Source organism: Oncorhynchus nerka, linkage group LG15, assembly GCF_034236695.1.
Source record: "Oncorhynchus nerka isolate Pitt River linkage group LG15, Oner_Uvic_2.0, whole genome shotgun sequence".
NCBI classification, from domain to species: Eukaryota; Metazoa; Chordata; class Actinopteri; order Salmoniformes; family Salmonidae; genus Oncorhynchus; species Oncorhynchus nerka.
Window position 1 is genome coordinate 100,843,517 of NC_088410.1, and position 7,413 is coordinate 100,850,929.

Here is a 7,413-nt window from a genome sequence, read left to right on the forward strand (position 1 = left end):
CCTTGTCCTGTTATCCCCCATTCTGTTCTCCTTGTCCTGTTAGTCCCATTCCCCCATTCTGTTCTCCTTGTCCTGTTAGTCCCATTCCCCCATTCTGTTCTCCTTGTCCTGTTAGATCCATTCTCCCAATCTGTTCTCCTTGTCCTGTTAGTCCCATTCTCCCATTCTGTTCTCCTTGTCCTGTTAGTCCCATTCTCCCATTCTGTTCTCCATGTCCTGTTAGTCCCATTCTCCCATTCTGTTCTCCTTGTCCTGTTAGTCCCATTCTCTCATTCTGCTCTCCTTGTCCTGTTAGTCCCATTCTCCCATTCTGTTCTCCTATTCCTGTTAGTGCCATTCTCCCATTCTGTTCTCCTTGTCCTGATAGTCCCATTCTCCCATTTTGTTCTCCTTGTCCTGTTAGTCCCATTCTCCCATTCTGTTCTCCTTGTCCTGTTAGTCCCATTCTCCCATTCTGTTCTCCTTGTCCTGTTAGTCCCATTCTCCCATTCTGTTCTCCTTGTCCTGTTAGTCCCATTCTCCCATTCTGTTCTCCTTGTCCTGTTAGTCCCATTCTCCCATTCTGTTCTCCTTGTCCTGTTAGTCCCATTCTCCCATTCTGTTCTCCTTGTCCTGTTAGTTCCATTCTCCCATTCTGTTCTCCTTGTCCTGTTAGTCCCATTCTCCCATTCTGTTCTCCTTGTCCTGTTCTCCCCATCCCCCCATTCTGTTCTCCTTGTCCTGTTAGACCCATTCCCCCATTCTGTTCTCCTTGTCCCGTTAGACCCATTCTCCCATTCTGTTCTCCCCATTCCCCCATTCTGTTCTCCTTGTCCTGTTAGTCCCATTCTTCCATTCTGTTCTCCTTGTCCTGTTCTCCCCATTCCCCCATTCTGTTCCCCTTGTCCTGTTAGTCCCATTCTCACATTCTGTTCTCCTTGTCCTGTTAGTCCCATTCTCCCATTCTGTTCTCCCCATTCCCCCATTCTGTTCTCCTTGTCCTGTTAGTCCCATTCTCCCATTCTGTTCTCCTTGTCCTGTTAGACCCATTCCCCCATTCTGTTCTCCCCATTCCCCCATTCTGTTCTCCTTGTCCTGTTAGTCCCATTCCCCCATTCTGTTCTCCTTGTCCTGTTCTCCCCATTCCCCCATTCTGTTCTCCTTGTCCTGTTCTCCCCATTCCCCCATTCTGTTCTCCTTGTCCTGTTAGACCCATTCCCCCATTCTGTTCTCCTTGTCCTGTTAGACCCATTCTTCCATTCTGTTCTCCTTGTCCTGTTAGATTCATTCCCCCATTCTGTTCTCCTTGTCCTGTTAGACCCATTCCCCCATTCTGTTCTCCTTGTCCTGTTAGACCCATTCTGTTCTCCTTGTCCTGTTAGACCCATTCTGTTCTCCCCATTCCCCCATTCTGTTCTCCTTGTCCTGTTAGACCCATTCTGTTCTCCTTGTCCTGTTAGACCCATTCTGTTCTCCTTGTCCTGTTAGACCCATTCTGTTCTCCTTGTCCTGTTAGACCCATTCTGTTCTCCTTGTCCTGTTAGACCCATTCTGTTCTCCTTGTCCTGTTAGACCCATTCTGATCTCCTTGTCCTGTTAGACCCATTCTGATCTCCTTGTCCTGTTAGTCCCATTCTGATCTCCTTGTCCTGTTCTCCCCATTCCCCCATTCTGTTCTCCTTGTCCTGTTCTCCCCATTCCCCCATTCTGTTCTCCTTGTCCTGTTAGACCCAGTCCCCGGATGCTTGTTCCCGATTTCTACACATTCTGTGCATGTGCTATCCAACAACCTGTCACTGAAATTCACACTTCTACTCAGTATAACACATTTGAATTTAACTTCACACTGTTGTTCACACAGACCTACCTGTGACTTGCCTGGAGGAATGAGAGGAAGGAATTTACATGCAATGATTTGCATGTCATTGTATCAGTAAGGGGACACAATGACATATGAATCGCACCTATATGAATCGCACCTATATGAATCCTACCTATATGAATCCTACCTATATGAAATCTACCTATATGAATCCTACCTATATGAATCACACCTATATGAATCATACCTATATGAATCCTACCTATATGAATCGTACCTATATGAATCCTACCTATATGAATCACACCTATATGAATCACACCTATATGAATCACACCTATATGAAATCTACCTATATGAATCACACCTATATGAATCACACCTATATGAATCCTACCTATATGAATCACACCTATATGAATCACACCAAATGAATCACACCTATATGAATCCTACCTATATGAATCACACCTATATGAATCACACCAAATGAATCACACCTATATGAATCCTACCATTGATATAGTTTAATATTCCATGAAGGTGGTTTAAGTGTTGGGATAGTAATCGAAAGGTTGCTATATCGAATCCCAGAGCTGACAAGGTGTCGTTCGGCCCCTGAACAAGGCAGTTAACCAACTGTTCCTAGGCTGCTATTGTAAATAAGAATTTGTTCTTAACTGACTTGCCTAGTAAAATAAAGGTTAAAAGATATATATGTATATATTAAAAGGCATCTCTGGTAATATAGAAACGTTTAGGAGAGAAAGACAAGACCTCTGGCCATATAGAGAGACAAGGCCTCTGGTCTTATAGAGAGAGAAGACCTCTGGTCATATGGAGAGACAAGACCTCTGGTCATATAGAGAGACAAGACCTCTGGTCATATGGAGAGACAAGACCTCTGGTCATATGGAGAGACAAGACCTCTGGTCATATAGAGAGACAAGACCTCTGGTCATATAGAGAGAGAAGACCTCTGGTCATATGGAGAGACAAGACCTCTGGTCATATGGAGAGACAAGACCTCTGGTCATATGGAGATACAAGACCTCTGGCAACATAGAGAGACAAGACCTCTGGCAACATAGAGAGACAAGACCTCTGGTCATATGGAGAGACAAGACCTCTGGTCATATGGAGAGACAAGACCTCTGGTAATATAGAGAGACAAGACCTCTGGTAATATAGAGAGACAAGACCTCTGGTCATATAGAGAGACAAGACCTCTGGTAATATAGAGAGACAAGACCTCTGGTAATATGGAACCGTTTAGGATAGAGAAACAAGACCTCTGGTCATATAGAGAGACAAGACCACTGGTAATATAGAGAGACAAGACCTCTGGTAATATGGAGATAAAATACCTTTGGTCATATATAGAGACAAGACCTCTGGTAACATAGAGAGACAAGACCTCTGGTCATATGGAACCGTTTAGGATAGAGAGATAAGCCCTCTGGTAAAATGGGTCACATGGAATCCTTTAGGCTAGAGAGATAAGCCCTCTGGTAATATGGAATCCTTTAGGATAGAGAGATAAGCCCTCTGGTAATATGGAATCCTTTAGGATAGAGAGATAAGCCCTCTGGTAATATGGAAACCTTTAGGCTTGAGAGATAAGCCCTCTGGTAATATGGAATCCTTTAGGCTAGAGAGATAAGCCCTCTGGTAATATGGAATCCTTTAGGATAGAGAGATAAGCCCTCTGGTAATATGGAATCCTTTAGGATAGAGAGATAAGCCCTCTGGTAATATGGAAACCTTTAGGCTTGAGAGATAAGCCCTCTGGTAATATGGAATCCTTTAGGCTAGAGAGATAAGCCCTCTGGTAATATGGAATCCTTTAGGATAGAGAGATAAGCCCTCTGGTAATATGGAATCCTTTAGGCTAGAGAGATAAGCCCTCTGGTAATATGGAATCCTTTAGGATAGAGAGATAAGCCCTCTGGTAATATGGAAACCTTTAGGCTTGAGAGATAAGCCCTCTGGTAATATGGAAACCTTTAGGCTAGAGAGATAAGCCCTCTGGTAATATGGAAACCTTTAGGCTTGAGAGATAAGCCTTCTGGTAATATGGAAACCTTTAGGCTTGAGAGATAAGCCCTCTGGTAATATGGAATCCTTTAGGCTAGAGAGATAAGCCCTCTGGTAATATGGAAACCTTTAGGCTTGAGAGATAAGCCCTCTGGTAATATGGAATCCTTTAGGCTGGAGAGACAAGCCCTCTGGTCACATGGAATCCTTTAAGATAGAGAGACGAGCCTTTCCCATTGCACTAAAGCTGCAAGCATGACTGTCACGAAACGGTGCTCCAGTTTTCCTCTCCGACACTCAGATGCTGCATGACAGTGATCTTGCAAAGTCTGCTTAGACTGGCCTGTGCCCGCAGGAGATGCACGCTGCTTTAATATATTCAATGTAGAAATGTAACATCTCTTCGGGGGTCTGCATCCCCGCTCGTCATCAAAGGCTAAATTATATATATTTTTTAACTGATGGAGGAATAGATGTGCATGAAGAGCGGACAGAGAGAAGCAGGTGAGTGAGGGCTGGTCGGTGGATGCTGAGAGAAGCAGGTGAGTGAGGGCTGGTCGGTGGATGCTGAGAGAAGCAGGTGAGCGAAGGCTGGTAGTGGATGCTGAGAGAAGCAGGTGAGTGAGGGCTTGTAGGTGGATGCTGAGAGAAGCAGGTGAGTGAAGGCTGGTAGTGGATGCTGAGAGAAGCAGGTGAGTGAGGGCTTGTAGGTGGATGCTGAGAGAAGCAGGTAAGTGAAGACTGGTAGGTGGATGCTGAGAGAAGCAGGTGAGTGAGGGCTGGTAGGTGGATGCTGAGAGAAGCAGGGAAGTGAGGGCTGGTAGGTGATGCTGAGAGAGGCAGATGAGAGGACTGGTAAGGGATGCTGAGAGAAGCAGGGAAGTGAGGACTGGTAGGTGGATGCTGAGAGAAGCAGGTGAGCGAAGGCTGGTAGTGGATGCTGAGAGAAGCAGGTGAGTGAGGGCTCTTAGGGGATGCTGAGAGAAGCAGGTGAGTGAGGGCTGGTAGTGGATGCTTGGAGAAGCAGGTGAGCGAGGGCTGGTAGGTGGATATTGAGAAGCAGGTTAGTGATGGCTGGTAGTGGATGCTGAGAGAAGCAGGTGAGTGAGGGCTGGTCGGGATGCTGAGAGAAGCAGGTGAGTGAAGGCTGGTAGGTGGATGCTGAGAGAAGCAGGTGGGCGAGGGCTGGTAGAGGCTGCTGAGAGAAGCAGGTGAGTGAGGGCTGTTGGGTGATACTGAGAGAAGCAGGTGAGTGAGGGCAGGTAGGGGATGCTGAGAGAAGCAGGTGAGTGAGGGCTGGTAGGTGGATATTGAGAAGCAGGTGAGTGATGGCTGGTAGTGGATGCTGAGAGAAGCAGGTGAGTGAGGGCTGGTAGGGGATGCTGAGAGAAGCAGGTGAGTGAGGGCTGGTAGGGGATGCTGAGAGAAGCAGGTGAGTGAGGGCTGGTAGGGGATGCTGAGAGAAGCAGGTGAGTGAGGGCTGGTAGGGGATGCTGAGAGAAGCAGGTGAGTGAGGGCTGGTAGGTGGATATTGAGAAGCAGGTGAGTGATGGCTGGTAGTGGATGCTGAGAGAAGCAGGTGAGTGAGGGTGGGTAGGTGATGCTGAGAGAAGCAGGTGAGTGATGGCTGATATTGGATGCTGAGAGAAGCAGGTGAGTGAGGGTGGGTAGGTGGATGCTGAGAGAAGCAGGTGAGTGAGGGTGGGTAGGTGGATGCTGAGAGAAGCAGGTGAGTGAGGGCTGGTAGGAGCTGCTGAGAGAAGCAGGTGAGTGAGGGCTGGTGGGGGATGGTGAGAGAAGCAGGTGAGTGAGGGCTGGTAGGTGGATGCTGAGAGAAGCAGGTGAGTGATGGCTGGAAGGTGGATGCTGAGAGAAGCAGGTGAGTGAGGGCTGGTGGGGGATGGTGAGAGAAGCAGGTGAGTGAGGGCTGGTAGGTGGATGCTGAGAGAAGCAGGTGAGTGAGGGCTGGTAGGTGGATGCTGAGAGAAGCAGGTGAGTGAGGGCTGGAAGGTGGATGCTGAGAGAATCAGGTGAGTGAGGGTGGGTATAGGATGCTGAGAGAAGCAGGTGAGTGAGGGTGGGTAGGTGGATGCTGAGAGAAGCAGGTGAGTGAGGGTGGGTAGGTGGATGCTGAGAGAAGCAGGTGAGTGAGGGTGGGTATAGGATGCTGAGAGAAGCAGGTGAGTGAGGGTGGGTAGGTGGATGCTGAGAGAAGCAGGTGAGTGAGGGTGGGTAGGTGGATGCTGAGAGAAGCAGGTGAGTGAGGGTGGGTATAGGATGCTGAGAGAAGCAGGTGAGTGAGGGTGGGTAGGTGGATGCTGAGAGAAGCAGGTGAGTGAGCGTGGGTAGATGGATGCTGAGAGAAGCAGGTGAGTGAGGGTGGGTAGGTGGATGCTGAGAGAAGCAGGTGAGTGAGGGTGGGTAGGTGGATGCTGAGAGAAGCAGGTGAGTGATGGCTGGAAGGTGGATGCTGAGAGAAGCAGGTGAGTGAGGGCTGGTGGGGGATGGTGAGAGAAGCAGGTGAGTGAGGGCTGGTAGGTGGATGCTGAGAGAAGCAGGTGAGTGAGGGCTGGTAGGTGGATGCTGAGAGAAGCAGGTGAGTGAGGGCTGGAAGGTGGATGCTGAGAGAATCAGGTGAGTGAGGGTGGGTATAGGATGCTGAGAGAAGCAGGTGAGTGAGGGTGGGTAGGTGGATGCTGAGAGAAGCAGGTGAGTGAGGGTGGGTAGGTGGATGCTGAGAGAAGCAGGTGAGTGAGGGTGGGTATAGGATGCTGAGAGAAGCAGGTGAGTGAGGGTGGGTAGGTGGATGCTGAGAGAAGCAGGTGAGTGAGGGTGGGTAGGTGGATGCTGAGAGAAGCAGGTGAGTGAGGGCTGGTAGAGGATGCAGCCGTCTGATTACAGCTGCCACAAGTGATATGCGTATTTAACTGAAATTAATATTATTGGACCTGCGCATACAGTTGACTAGTGGCTGTTTTATAAACTAAATGTGACTTTATAAACATTTTACAACAGGTGCCAGCAGGTTCTTTAGATCGGTAGATTCGTAGGCCTGAAGAATTCAGTAGTATTATATTATATCAAAGCTTTCGACTCTGTCAATCACCATATTCTTATCGGCAGACTCAGTAGATTCGGTTTTCTAATGACTGCCTTGCCTGGTTCACCAACTACTTTGCAGACAGAGTTCAGTGTGTCAAATCGGGGGGCATGCTGTCCGGTCCTCTGGAAGTCTCTATGGGGGTGCCACAGGGTTCAAATCTCGGGCCGACTCTTTTCTCTGTATATATCAATGATGTTGCTCTTGCTGCGGGCGATTCCCTGATCCACCTCTACGCAGACGACACCATTCTGTATACTTCTGGCCCTTCCTTGGACACTGTGCTATCTAACCTCCAAACCAGCTTCAATGCCATACAACACTCCGCACGTGGCCTCCAACTGCTCTTAAACGCTAGTGAAACCAAATGCATGCTTTTCAACCGTTCGCTGCCTGCACCTGCACGCCCGACTAGCATCACCACCCTGGATGGTTCCGACCTAGAATATGTGGACATCTATAAGTACCTAGGTGT